We start from the raw sequence: 14,700 nt of genomic DNA, 5'->3' as shown, positions 1-14,700 counted from the left end.
AAGCAGACACAGAGTTCCTGCTTTCACTGAGACGAATCTAACGATACATCACAGGCAGATCCTTGGAGAACTTGTCGAGGGGCCTCTACCCTCACCAAAACCTGGGTGTCAGGGAAGGCTTTTCAGAGTAACCATTGCGTTGAGGTCCATAGGTGGAACCTACGTAAACCAGGGTTGAGATGCAGGAAGAATTTCAGGCAGGGAAAACAGCATCCTGGAAGTCTACGTGACCAGGGAAACTTAGGACGTTCAAGAAATGAAAATGCCCTATGGGATGGAAGCCAAAGAGTGCAGAGGGCATTCCAGGGAAAAGACATCCGAGAAGAACGTGAGGAGCAGGCATGAAGGGAATTGGTCGTATCTTCAATATGATGGGAAAATACAAGAGCCGTTGGAGCAGGATGGTGACAGAATTGCATCTGCATTTCCAAACGGTCATCTTGCTCCACATCACTAATGATTGGAGAGACTCAACTCCAAACGCCAAGGAGGGACCACTTCGCCCGAGTCCGATTGGGCCTCATTGCAATGTCTGTCCTTAGCAGATGCTGGAGAAGCTGTGGAGCAAAGGGAACTCTCCTCCACGCTGAGTAGGAATGGGAGTTGGTACAGCCGGGATGGAAAAGAGTATGGAGGTTCGCGAAGGAACTAAACGTAGAAGTAGCCTATGGTTCAGCAGTCCCACTCCCAGGCATAGATCCACCCCCAGTCCAAGCCAACAAGCTAGATGCCCCGTTTGGGCACATCGATCTGTGCGCGCGCTCGCATGCGCATGCGCGATCGCCTGCGAGGCTGGGGGTGGGGCGGGGGCTGGGGCTCTGGCTGGAGTCGGTGCAAGCCCCGGGATTGCCTGAGGCAAGCCAAAGGAGCCCCAGAGGGAGACGGGACGGCCGGTCGTCTGGTTTCCTGAAAGCCGAATGCGAATGCGGAGGGGCTCGCGGGCCGCGGGGAGGCAACCCAGGTCTGCAGCGGGAGTCGGGGCCCCGGCCACCCACTCACTCCCCCCGCCCCGGGAGGGGCTGGGGCTGCGGGGGTGGCGGGGGGGCGAGGGGGGTGTGGGTCCAAGAATTGGGACGCGGGGCGGGGGCTAAAGGACCTCTTCTGGTAGGCAAAAAAGCCTCCAGCACCCGGAATTCCCAGGTGGTCTCCCATCCAAGATACTAAACAGGCCCGACCCTGCTTAGCTTCCGAGATCAGACGAGATCGGGCGCCTTCAGGCCGATAGGGCCGGAGACGGACGCGGCCGCCGCGGGGCGCCCTAAGAGCCTTGCGCTTCGCCTCCCTTTCGCTCTGACCTGCAGGTCGGGCCAACGGGCCGCCCCTCTCCTCGGGGGGCCGTGCTGTACTTGAGCCGCACGACCCGCGACCTCACTCCAGCCTGCTGACGCCGGCCCGCCCCCGAACACCGCCAACACCAGACCAGCAACCGCCTGGCCGGGCCCGGGGGCCCGATGGGCTTCCAGGACCCCCCAGTGACCGGGAGGGCGTGCGTGCGTGCGCGCGGGGCCTGGGGGGTGGGCTGAGGGGTGCGGAGGTCTCGGCGCCCTCCCACCCCCGGCCACTCCAGACCCGGCCGCGCTGGCTGAGCGGGGCCTCCCCCCCCCCCCCATCCCGTTCGCTGTCCAGGGCCGCGCGACCCCGGAGGTGTCGGTCTTCGGGGCCCGCCGCCTCCCGATCCCCGCGGCCCGGGGGCCTCTGAACCTCCTGCGGGCCTAGGCGCAGCGAATCTTGAGCGCCCAACTTGCCCGGCACCTGCCCGCTGCCCAAACCCACCGGGAGCCACGGAGGCGCGGTCGACCGGAGCGCCTCAGCCCCGCCCCTTTGCCCTACCGAGGCGCCCCCCTTGTCCCCACGCCGCCCGCCAAGCACCCGACCTTCCTGAGAGAGCAGACGAACCACAGGCAGGCACACAGACAGACAGACAGACACACACACACACACACACGAGTGTGGTCTTTGGAAATACTTCTGTTCGTAGTTGCTGGGTTGAGCCCAACTCTTATAGGACCCATGGAGTGCGGCCCATCAGGCTCCTCTGTCCGTGGCATTTCCCAGGCGAGAATACTGGAGTGGGTTGCCATTACCTTCTCCAGGGGATCTTCCCGACCCAGGGATCAAACCCGAGTCTCCTGCGGGCGGATGCCTTGCCATCTGAACCAGCACATTGCGAATTCCCTAGGCAAAATACAAAGAAAAGAGCTCATGTGCTACTAAGTGGAAAGGTGATTGAAGAAACAGAAGGTGTCCTTTGTTGGTATCTTGGAATCTTTCTTTAGTTTTCGTTGATTTTTACTCTTAAGGCTACTTGAACAAGGCAAGAGAGAAACCCCAGAACTGAAAAGCAATTGACTTTTTTGAAAGAAACCTGTGCAGGTTAAGCACTCTTCGTTTTTGAGAGATGGTGAAATGCAAAATCTTGATTCAACACATATGACTTTGGTGAACTTTATTTCAAATCTCCATGATGAACCCCTAAGGCGTCCAGGAAGAAAGGAGTAGAGCGGGAGACAAAAAGAGCAACCTTTCCCCTTGGCGCCATCCCAACCAGCTGCTTAGTTCCTTCATCTCATGGACTACCATCTGGGCTTATCTGGTTTGTCTGATTCTTGTTTCGGGGCCCGTTTCTAGTCACAAGGCTGTCAACAGTGGGGGGTGGGGTGGGGGGTGGGGGAAGCCCTTCTTTCCATTCCACATGAGACCCAGTGGACAATCCAGGCTCTGGCCACTGCATAGAGCGTGCAGCAACAATATCAACGGTGATGCTGGTTAACAACGCATATTCCTGGAATCCACTCCGTTGGCTACTGAGTGTGTGCGGTGGTGGTCTGGAACCTATACCTGGAAGCTTTCTTGATGATTGCAAATGACACCAAAGTCCGAGGACGATGGAAGATCTTCACGTTTCTGCAAGAGCCACACACCTCCAGAAGGAACCGCAAGACTTGCCTGACATGGTCAAGGTCTAAGTATTGGACTACACGTCGGAAGGTCTCCACCTTTGCTATGGAAGTCAAACGATCTTTCTTGGAAATGAAAATGGATCACACTGAACGTTCACATTCTTCTAGAGCATTTGAAAAGCCCTAAACTGTAGAAATCTGCTGTACGAGTTCCTTGAAAGCAAGAACCCATACTGATGGATATGTCTTAATGCCTTAGATTGTGCCTTGAATATAGGGTACACATGAACCCAGGAAAGGAAAGAATGGAATCGCCAAATACACAAAGAGATCAAAAGTGCCGAGCCAAGTGACACCTTGAGGCTTCCAAGAACTTTTCTGTCTTTCACACACTAAGTAAATCCTGAGCACCTACGATGAGCTGGGAGGCATGTAATAAGTTTCTGGAACTAGAAGGCGGAGAGAAGCAGACACAGAGTTCCTGCTTTCACTGAGACGAATCTAACGATACATCACAGGCAGATCCTTGGAGAACTTGTCGAGGGGCCTCTACCCTCACCAAAACCTGGGTGTCAGGGAAGGCTTTTCAGAGTAACCATTGCGTTGAGGTCCATAGGTGGAACCTACGTAAACCAGGGTTGAGATGCAGGAAGAATTTCAGGCAGGGAAAACAGCATCCTGGAAGTCTACGTGACCAGGGAAACTTAGGACGTTCAAGAAATGAAAATGCCCTATGGGATGGAAGCCAAAGAGTGCAGAGGGCATTCCAGGGAAAAGACATCCGAGAAGAACGTGAGGAGCAGGCATGAAGGGAATTGGTCGTATCTTCAATATGATGGGAAAATACAAGAGCCGTTGGAGCAGGATGGTGACAGAATTGCATCTGCATTTCCAAACGGTCATCTTGCTCCACATCACTAATGATTGGAGAGACTCAACTCCAAACGCCAAGGAGGGACCACTTCGCCCGAGTCCGATTGGGCCTCATTGCAATGTCTGTCCTTAGCAGATGCTGGAGAAGCTGTGGAGCAAAGGGAACTCTCCTCCACGCTGAGTAGGAATGGGAGTTGGTACAGCCGGGATGGAAAAGAGTATGGAGGTTCGCGAAGGAACTAAACGTAGAAGTAGCCTATGGTTCAGCAGTCCCACTCCCAGGCATAGATCCACCCCCAGTCCAAGCCAACAAGCTAGATGCCCCGTTTGGGCACATCGATCTGTGCGCGCGCTCGCATGCGCATGCGCGATCGCCTGCGAGGCTGGGGGTGGGGCGGGGGCTGGGGCTCTGGCTGGAGTCGGTGCAAGCCCCGGGATTGCCTGAGGCAAGCCAAAGGAGCCCCAGAGGGAGACGGGACGGCCGGTCGTCTGGTTTCCTGAAAGCCGAATGCGAATGCGGAGGGGCTCGCGGGCCGCGGGGAGGCAACCCAGGTCTGCAGCGGGAGTCGGGGCCCCGGCCACCCACTCACTCCCCCCGCCCCGGGAGGGGCTGGGGCTGCGGGGGTGGCGGGGGGGCGAGGGGGGTGTGGGTCCAAGAATTGGGACGCGGGGCGGGGGCTAAAGGACCTCTTCTGGTAGGCAAAAAAGCCTCCAGCACCCGGAATTCCCAGGTGGTCTCCCATCCAAGATACTAAACAGGCCCGACCCTGCTTAGCTTCCGAGATCAGACGAGATCGGGCGCCTTCAGGCCGATAGGGCCGGAGACGGACGCGGCCGCCGCGGGGCGCCCTAAGAGCCTTGCGCTTCGCCTCCCTTTCGCTCTGACCTGCAGGTCGGGCCAACGGGCCGCCCCTCTCCTCGGGGGGCCGTGCTGTACTTGAGCCGCACGACCCGCGACCTCACTCCAGCCTGCTGACGCCGGCCCGGCCCCCGAACACCGCCAACACCAGACCAGCAACCGCCTTGCCGGGCCCGGGGGCCCGATGGGCTTCCAGGACCCCCCAGTGACCGGGAGGGCGTGCGTGCGTGCGCGCGGGGCCTGGGGGGTGGGCTGAGGGGTGCGGAGGTCTCGGCGCCCTCCCACCCCCGGCCACTCCAGACCCGGCCGCGCTGGCTGAGCGGGGCCTCCCCCCCCCCCCCATCCCGTTCGCTGTCCAGGGCCGCGCGACCCCGGAGGTGTCGGTCTTCGGGGCCCGCCGCCTCCCGATCCCCGCGGCCCGGGGGCCTCTGAACCTCCTGCGGGCCTAGGCGCAGCGAATCTTGAGCGCCCAACTTGCCCGGCACCTGCCCGCTGCCCAAACCCACCGGGAGCCACGGAGGCGCGGTCGACCGGAGCGCCTCAGCCCCGCCCCTTTGCCCTACCGAGGCGCCCCCCTTGTCCCCACGCCGCCCGCCAAGCACCCGACCTTCCTGAGAGAGCAGAGGAACCACAGGCAGGCACACAGACAGACAGACAGACACACACACACACACACACGAGTGTGGTCTTTGGAAATACTTCTGTTCGTAGTTGCTGGGTTGAGCCCAACTCTTATAGGACCCATGGAGTGCGGCCCATCAGGCTCCTCTGTCCGTGGCATTTCCCAGGCGAGAATACTGGAGTGGGTTGCCATTACCTTCTCCAGGGGATCTTCCCGACCCAGGGGTCAAACCCGAGTCTCCTGCGGGCGGATGCCTTGCCATCTGAACCAGCACATTGCGAATTCCCTAGGCAAAATACAAAGAAAAGAGCTCGTGTGCTACTAAGTGGAAAGGTGATTGAAGAAACAGAAGGTGTCCTTTGTTGGTATCTTGGAATCTTTCTTTAGTTTTCGTTGATTTTTACTCTTAAGGCTACTTGAACAAGGCAAGAGAGAAACCCCAGAACTGAAAAGCAATTGACTTTTTTGAAAGAAACCTGTGCAGGTTAAGCACTCTTCGTTTTTGAGAGATGGTGAAATGCAAAATCTTGATTCAACACATATGACTTTGGTGAACTTTATTTCAAATCTCCATGATGAACCCCTAAGGCGTCCAGGAAGAAAGGAGTAGAGCGGGAGACAAAAAGAGCAACCTTTCCCCTTGGCGCCATCCCAACCAGCTGCTTAGTTCCTTCATCTCATGGACTACCATCTGGGCTTATCTGGTTTGTCTGATTCTTGTTTCGGGGCCCGTTTCTAGTCACAAGGCTGTCAACAGTGGGGGGTGGGGTGGGGGGTGGGGGAAGCCCTTCTTTCCATTCCACATGAGACCCAGTGGACAATCCAGGCCCTGGCCACTGCATAGAGCGTGCAGCAACAATATCAACGGTGATGCTGGTTAACAACGCATATTCCTGGAATCCACTCCGTTGCCTACCGAGTGTGTGCGGTGGTGGTCTGGAACCTATACCTGGAAGCTTTCTTGATGATTGCAAATGACACCAAAGTCCGAGGACGATGGAAGATCTTCACGTTTCTGCAAGAGCCACACACCTCCAGAAGGAACCGCAAGACTTGCCTGACATGGTCAAGGTCTAAGTATTGGACTACACGTCGGAAGGTCTCCACCTTTGCTATGGAAGTCAAACGATCTTTCTTGGAAATGAAAATGGATCACACTGAACGTTCACATTCTTCTAGAGCATTTGAAAAGCCCTAAACTGTAGAAATCTGCTGTACGAGTTCCTTGAAAGCAAGAACCCATACTGATGGATATGTCTTAATGCCTTAGATTGTGCCTTGAATATAGCGTACACATGAACCCAGGAAAGGAAAGAATGGAATCGCCAAATACACAAAGAGATCAAAAGTGCCGAGCCAAGTGACACCTTGAGGCTTCCAAGAACTTTTCTGTCTTTCACACACTAAGTAAATCCTGAGCACCTACGATGAGCTGGGAGGCATGTAATAAGTTTCTGGAACCAGAAGGCGGAGAGAAGCAGACACAGAGTTCCTGCTTTCACTGAGACGAATCTAACGATACATCACAGGCAGATCCTTGGAGAACTTGTCGAGGGGCCTCTACCCTCACCAAAACCTGGGTGTCAGGGAAGGCTTTTCAGAGTAACCATTGCGTTGAGGTCCATAGGTGGAACCTACGTAAACCAGGGTTGAGATGCAGGAAGAATTTCAGGCAGGGAAAACAGCATCCTGGAAGTCTACGTGACCAGGGAAACTTAGGACGTTCAAGAAATGAAAATGCCCTATGGGATGGAAGCCAAAGAGTGCAGAGGGCATTCCAGGGAAAAGACATCCGAGAAGAACGTGAGGAGCAGGCATGAAGGGAATTGGTCGTATCTTCAATATGATGGGAAAATACAAGAGCCGTTGGAGCAGGATGGTGACAGAATTGCATCTGCATTTCCAAACGGTCATCTTGCTCCACATCACTAATGATTGGAGAGACTCAACTCCAAACGCCAAGGAGGGACCACTTCGCCCGAGTCCGATTGGGCCTCATTGCAATGTCTGTCCTTAGCAGATGCTGGAGAAGCTGTGGAGCAAAGGGAACTCTCCTCCACGCTGAGTAGGAATGGGAGTTGGTACAGCCGGGATGGAAAAGAGTATGGAGGTTCGCGAAGGAACTAAACGTAGAAGTAGCCTATGGTTCAGCAGTCCCACTCCCAGGCATAGATCCACCCCCAGTCCAAGCCAACAAGCTAGATGCCCCGTTTGGGCACATCGATCTGTGCGCGCGCTCGCATGCGCATGCGCGATCGCCTGCGAGGCTGGGGGTGGGGCGGGGGCTGGGGCTCTGGCTGGAGTCGGTGCAAGCCCCGGGATTGCCTGAGGCAAGCCAAAGGAGCCCCAGAGGGAGACGGGACGGCCGGTCGTCTGGTTTCCTGAAAGCCGAATGCGAATGCGGAGGGGCTCGCGGGCCGCGGGGAGGCAACCCAGGTCTGCAGCGGGAGTCGGGGCCCCGGCCACCCACTCACTCCCCCCGCCCCGGGAGGGGCTGGGGCTGCGGGGGTGGCGGGGGGGCGAGGGGGGTGTGGGTCCAAGAATTGGGACGCGGGGCGGGGGCTAAAGGACCTCTTCTGGTAGGCAAAAAAGCCTCCAGCACCCGGAATTCCCAGGTGGTCTCCCATCCAAGATACTAAACAGGCCCGACCCTGCTTAGCTTCCGAGATCAGACGAGATCGGGCGCCTTCAGGCCGATAGGGCCGGAGACGGACGCGGCCGCCGCGGGGCGCCCTAAGAGCCTTGCGCTTCGCCTCCCTTTCGCTCTGACCTGCAGGTCGGGCCAACGGGCCGCCCCTCTCCTCGGGGGGCCGTGCTGTACTTGAGCCGCACGACCCGCGACCTCACTCCAGCCTGCTGACGCCGGCCCGGCCCCCGAACACCGCCAACACCAGACCAGCAACCGCCTTGCCGGGCCCGGGGGCCCGATGGGCTTCCAGGACCCCCCAGTGACCGGGAGGGCGTGCGTGCGTGCGCGCGGGGCCTGGGGGGTGGGCTGAGGGGTGCGGAGGTCTCGGCGCCCTCCCACCCCCGGCCACTCCAGACCCGGCCGCGCTGGCTGAGCGGGGCCTCCCCCCCCCCCCCATCCCGTTCGCTGTCCAGGGCCGCGCGACCCCGGAGGTGTCGGTCTTCGGGGCCCGCCGCCTCCCGATCCCCGCGGCCCGGGGGCCTCTGAACCTCCTGCGGGCCTAGGCGCAGCGAATCTTGAGCGCCCAACTTGCCCGGCACCTGCCCGCTGCCCAAACCCACCGGGAGCCACGGAGGCGCGGTCGACCGGAGCGCCTCAGCCCCGCCCCTTTGCCCTACCGAGGCGCCCCCCTTGTCCCCACGCCGCCCGCCAAGCACCCGACCTTCCTGAGAGAGCAGACGAACCACAGGCAGGCACACAGACAGACAGACAGACACACACACACACACACACGAGTGTGGTCTTTGGAAATACTTCTGTTCGTAGTTGCTGGGTTGAGCCCAACTCTTATAGGACCCATGGAGTGCGGCCCATCAGGCTCCTCTGTCCGTGGCATTTCCCAGGCGAGAATACTGGAGTGGGTTGCCATTACCTTCTCCAGGGGATCTTCCCGACCCAGGGGTCAAACCCGAGTCTCCTGCGGGCGGATGCCTTGCCATCTGAACCAGCACATTGCGAATTCCCTAGGCAAAATACAAAGAAAAGAGCTCGTGTGCTACTAAGTGGAAAGGTGATTGAAGAAACAGAAGGTGTCCTTTGTTGGTATCTTGGAATCTTTCTTTAGTTTTCGTTGATTTTTACTCTTAAGGCTACTTGAACAAGGCAAGAGAGAAACCCCAGAACTGAAAAGCAATTGACTTTTTTGAAAGAAACCTGTGCAGGTTAAGCACTCTTCGTTTTTGAGAGATGGTGAAATGCAAAATCTTGATTCAACACATATGACTTTGGTGAACTTTATTTCAAATCTCCATGATGAACCCCTAAGGCGTCCAGGAAGAAAGGAGTAGAGCGGGAGACAAAAAGAGCAACCTTTCCCCTTGGCGCCATCCCAACCAGCTGCTTAGTTCCTTCATCTCATGGACTACCATCTGGGCTTATCTGGTTTGTCTGATTCTTGTTTCGGGGCCCGTTTCTAGTCACAAGGCTGTCAACAGTGGGGGGTGGGGTGGGGGGTGGGGGAAGCCCTTCTTTCCATTCCACATGAGACCCAGTGGACAATCCAGGCCCTGGCCACTGCATAGAGCGTGCAGCAACAATATCAACGGTGATGCTGGTTAACAACGCATATTCCTGGAATCCACTCCGTTGCCTACCGAGTGTGTGCGGTGGTGGTCTGGAACCTATACCTGGAAGCTTTCTTGATGATTGCAAATGACACCAAAGTCCGAGGACGATGGAAGATCTTCACGTTTCTGCAAGAGCCACACACCTCCAGAAGGAACCGCAAGACTTGCCTGACATGGTCAAGGTCTAAGTATTGGACTACACGTCGGAAGGTCTCCACCTTTGCTATGGAAGTCAAACGATCTTTCTTGGAAATGAAAATGGATCACACTGAACGTTCACATTCTTCTAGAGCATTTGAAAAGCCCTAAACTGTAGAAATCTGCTGTACGAGTTCCTTGAAAGCAAGAACCCATACTGATGGATATGTCTTAATGCCTTAGATTGTGCCTTGAATATAGCGTACACATGAACCCAGGAAAGGAAAGAATGGAATCGCCAAATACACAAAGAGATCAAAAGTGCCGAGCCAAGTGACACCTTGAGGCTTCCAAGAACTTTTCTGTCTTTCACACACTAAGTAAATCCTGAGCACCTACGATGAGCTGGGAGGCATGTAATAAGTTTCTGGAACCAGAAGGCGGAGAGAAGCAGACACAGAGTTCCTGCTTTCACTGAGACGAATCTAACGATACATCACAGGCAGATCCTTGGAGAACTTGTCGAGGGGCCTCTACCCTCACCAAAACCTGGGTGTCAGGGAAGGCTTTTCAGAGTAACCATTGCGTTGAGGTCCATAGGTGGAACCTACGTAAACCAGGGTTGAGATGCAGGAAGAATTTCAGGCAGGGAAAACAGCATCCTGGAAGTCTACGTGACCAGGGAAACTTAGGACGTTCAAGAAATGAAAATGCCCTATGGGATGGAAGCCAAAGAGTGCAGAGGGCATTCCAGGGAAAAGACATCCGAGAAGAACGTGAGGAGCAGGCATGAAGGGAATTGGTCGTATCTTCAATATGATGGGAAAATACAAGAGCCGTTGGAGCAGGATGGTGAGAGAATTGCATCTGCATTTCCAAACGGTCATCTTGCTCCACGTCACTAATGATTGGAGAGACTCAACTCCAAACGCCAAGGAGGGACCACTTCGCCCGAGTCCGATTGGGCCTCATTGCAATGTCTGTCCATAGCAGATGCTGGAGAAGCTGTGGAGCAAAGGGAACTCTCCTCCACGCTGAGTAGGAATGGGAGTTGGTACAGCCGGGATGGAAAAGAGTATGGAGGTTCGCGAAGGAACTAAACGTAGAAGTAGCCTATGGTTCAGCAGTCCCACTCCCAGGCATAGATCCACCCCCAGTCCAAGCCAACAAGCTAGATGCCCCGTTTGGGCACATCGATCTGTGCGCGCGCTCGCATGCGCATGCGCGATCGCCTGCGAGGCTGGGGGTGGGGCGGGGGCTGGGGCTCTGGCTGGAGTCGGTGCAAGCCCCGGGATTGCCTGAGGCAAGCCAAAGGAGCCCCAGAGGGAGACGGGACGGCCGGTCGTCTGGTTTCCTGAAAGCCGAATGCGAATGCGGAGGGGCTCGCGGGCCGCGGGGAGGCAACCCAGGTCTGCAGCGGGAGTCGGGGCCCCGGCCACCCACTCACTCCCCCCGCCCCGGGAGGGGCTGGGGCTGCGGGGGTGGCGGGGGGGCGAGGGGGGTGTGGGTCCAAGAATTGGGACGCGGGGCGGGGGCTAAAGGACCTCTTCTGGTAGGCAAAAAAGCCTCCAGCACCCGGAATTCCCAGGTGGTCTCCCATCCAAGATACTAAACAGGCCCGACCCTGCTTAGCTTCCGAGATCAGACGAGATCGGGCGCCTTCAGGCCGATAGGGCCGGAGACGGACGCGGCCGCCGCGGGGCGCCCTAAGAGCCTTGCGCTTCGCCTCCCTTTCGCTCTGACCTGCAGGTCGGGCCAACGGGGCCGCCCCTCTCCTCGGGGGGCCGTGCTGTACTTGAGCCGCACGACCCGCGACCTCACTCCAGCCTGCTGACGCCGGCCCGGCCCCCGAACACCGCCAACACCAGACCAGCAACCGCCTGGCCGGGCCCGGGGGCCCGATGGGCTTCCAGGACCCCCCAGTGACCGGGAGGGCGTGCGTGCGTGCGCGCGGGGCCTGGGGGGTGGGCTGAGGGGTGCGGAGGTCTCGGCGCCCTCCCACCCCCGGCCACTCCAGACCCGGCCGCGCTGGCTGAGCGGGGCCTCCCCCCCCCCCCATCCCGTTCGCTGTCCAGGGCCGCGCGACCCCGGAGGTGTCGGTCTTCGGGGCCCGCCGCCTCCCGATCCCCGCGGCCCGGGGGCCTCTGAACCTCCTGCGGGCCTAGGCACAGCGAATCTTGAGCGCCCAACTTGCCCGGCACCTGCCCGCTGCCCAAACCCACCGGGAGCCACGGAGGCGCGGTCGACCGGAGCGCCTCAGCCCCGCCCCTTTGCCCTACCGAGGCGCCCCCCTTGTCCCCACGCCGCCCGCCAAGCACCCGACCTTCCTGAGAGAGCAGACGAACCACAGGCAGGCACACAGACAGACAGACAGACACACACACACACACACACACACACGAGTGTGGTCTTTGGAAATACTTCTGTTCGTAGTTGCTGGGTTGAGCCCAACTCTTATAGGACCCATGGAGTGCGGCCCATCAGGCTCCTCTGTCCGTGGCATTTCCCAGGCGAGAATACTGGAGTGGGTTGCCATTACCTTCTCCAGGGGATCTTCCCGACCCAGGGGTCAAACCCGAGTCTCCTGCGGGCGGATGCCTTGCCATCTGAACCAGCACATTGCGAATTCCCTAGGCAAAATACAAAGAAAAGAGCTCGTGTGCTACTAAGTGGAAAGGTGATTGAAGAAACAGAAGGTGTCCTTTGTTGGTATCTTGGAATCTTTCTTTAGTTTTCGTTGATTTTTACTCTTAAGGCTACTTGAACAAGGCAAGAGAGAAACCCCAGAACTGAAAAGCAATTGACTTTTTTGAAAGAAACCTGTGCAGGTTAAGCACTCTTCGTTTTTGAGAGATGGTGAAATGCAAAATCTTGATTCAACACATATGACTTTGGTGAACTTTATTTCAAATCTCCATGATGAACCCCTAAGGCGTCCAGGAAGAAAGGAGTAGAGCGGGAGACAAAAAGAGCAACCTTTCCCCTTGGCGCCATCCCAACCAGCTGCTTAGTTCCTTCATCTCATGGACTACCATCTGGGCTTATCTGGTTTGTCTGATTCTTGTTTCGGGGCCCGTTTCTAGTCACAAGGCTGTCAACAGTGGGGGGTGGGGTGGGGGGTGGGGGAAGCCCTTCTTTCCATTCCACATGAGACCCAGTGGACAATCCAGGCCCTGGCCACTGCATAGAGCGTGCAGCAACAATATCAACGGTGATGCTGGTTAACAACGCATATTCCTGGAATCCACTCCGTTGCCTACCGAGTGTGTGCGGTGGTGGTCTGGAACCTATACCTGGAAGCTTTCTTGATGATTGCAAATGACACCAAAGTCCGAGGACGATGGAAGATCTTCACGTTTCTGCAAGAGCCACACACCTCCAGAAGGAACCGCAAGACTTGCCTGACATGGTCAAGGTCTAAGTATTGGACTACACGTCGGAAGGTCTCCACCTTTGCTATGGAAGTCAAACGATCTTTCTTGGAAATGAAAATGGATCACACTGAACGTTCACATTCTTCTAGAGCATTTGAAAAGCCCTAAACTGTAGAAATCTGCTGTACGAGTTCCTTGAAAGCAAGAACCCATACTGATGGATATGTCTTAATGCCTTAGATTGTGCCTTGAATATAGCGTACACATGAACCCAGGAAAGGAAAGAATGGAATCGCCAAATACACAAAGAGATCAAAAGTGCCGAGCCAAGTGACACCTTGAGGCTTCCAAGAACTTTTCTGTCTTTCACACACTAAGTAAATCCTGAGCACCTACGATGAGCTGGGAGGCATGTAATAAGTTTCTGGAACTAGAAGGCGGAGAGAAGCAGACACAGAGTTCCTGCTTTCACTGAGACGAATCTAACGATACATCACAGGCAGATCCTTGGAGAACTTGTCGAGGGGCCTCTACCCTCACCAAAACCTGGGTGTCAGGGAAGGCTTTTCAGAGTAACCATTGCGTTGAGGTCCATAGGTGGAACCTACGTAAACCAGGGTTGAGATGCAGGAAGAATTTCAGGCAGGGAAAACAGCATCCTGGAAGTCTACGTGACCAGGGAAACTTAGGACGTTCAAGAAATGAAAATGCCCTATGGGATGGAAGCCAAAGAGTGCAGAGGGCATTCCAGGGAAAAGACATCCGAGAAGAACGTGAGGAGCAGGCATGAAGGGAATTGGTCGTATCTTCAATATGATGGGAAAATACAAGAGCCGTTGGAGCAGGATGGTGACAGAATTGCATCTGCATTTCCAAACGGTCATCTTGCTCCACATCACTAATGATTGGAGAGACTCAACTCCAAACGCCAAGGAGGGACCACTTCGCCCGAGTCCGATTGGGCCTCATTGCAATGTCTGTCCTTAGCAGATGCTGGAGAAGCTGTGGAGCAAAGGGAACTCTCCTCCACGCTGAGTAGGAATGGGAGTTGGTACAGCCGGGATGGAAAAGAGTATGGAGGTTCGCGAAGGAACTAAACGTAGAAGTAGCCTATGGTTCAGCAGTCCCACTCCCAGGCATAGATCCACCCCCAGTCCAAGCCAACAAGCTAGATGCCCCGTTTGGGCACATCGATCTGTGCGCGCGCTCGCATGCGCATGCGCGATCGCCTGCGAGGCTGGGGGTGGGGCGGGGGCTGGGGCTCTGGCTGGAGTCGGTGCAAGCCCCGGGATTGCCTGAGGCAAGCCAAAGGAGCCCCAGAGGGAGACGGGACGGCCGGTCGTCTGGTTTCCTGAAAGCCGAATGCGAATGCGGAGGGGCTCGCGGGCCGCGGGGAGGCAACCCAGGTCTGCAGCGGGAGTCGGGGCCCCGGCCACCCACTCACTCCCCCCGCCCCGGGAGGGGCTGGGGCTGCGGGGGTGGCGGGGGGGCGAGGGGGGTGTGGGTCCAAGAATTGGGACGCGGGGCGGGGGCTAAAGGACCTCTTCTGGTAGGCAAAAAAGCCTCCAGCACCCGGAATTCCCAGGTGGTCTCCCATCCAAGATACTAAACAGGCCCGACCCTGCTTAGCTTCCGAGATCAGACGAGATCGGGCGCCTTCAGGCCGATAGGGCCGGAGAC

General features: G+C 56.9%; 5 pseudogenes; all 5 read right to left on the bottom strand.

Moving 5' to 3' along the window:
• Positions 1-1,115: 1,115 nt before the first annotated feature.
• On the bottom strand, positions 1,116-1,235 carry LOC129627501 (uncharacterized; annotated as a pseudogene).
• Positions 1,236-4,479: 3,244 nt separating this feature from the next.
• LOC129627500 (uncharacterized) lies at positions 4,480-4,599 on the bottom strand (annotated as a pseudogene).
• A 3,245-nt stretch (positions 4,600-7,844) lies between these two features.
• LOC129627499 (uncharacterized) lies at positions 7,845-7,964 on the bottom strand (annotated as a pseudogene).
• A 3,245-nt stretch (positions 7,965-11,209) lies between these two features.
• Positions 11,210-11,329, bottom strand: LOC129627498 (uncharacterized; annotated as a pseudogene).
• Positions 11,330-14,580: 3,251 nt separating this feature from the next.
• LOC129627487 (uncharacterized) lies at positions 14,581-14,700 on the bottom strand (annotated as a pseudogene).

The sequence above is a fragment of the Bubalus kerabau genome, chromosome 14 (genome assembly GCF_029407905.1).
Source record: "Bubalus kerabau isolate K-KA32 ecotype Philippines breed swamp buffalo chromosome 14, PCC_UOA_SB_1v2, whole genome shotgun sequence".
Taxonomy (NCBI): domain Eukaryota; kingdom Metazoa; phylum Chordata; class Mammalia; order Artiodactyla; family Bovidae; genus Bubalus; species Bubalus kerabau.
The sequence above is the reverse complement of the archived record's forward strand: the minus strand, read 5'-3'. Positions and strand labels throughout refer to the sequence as shown.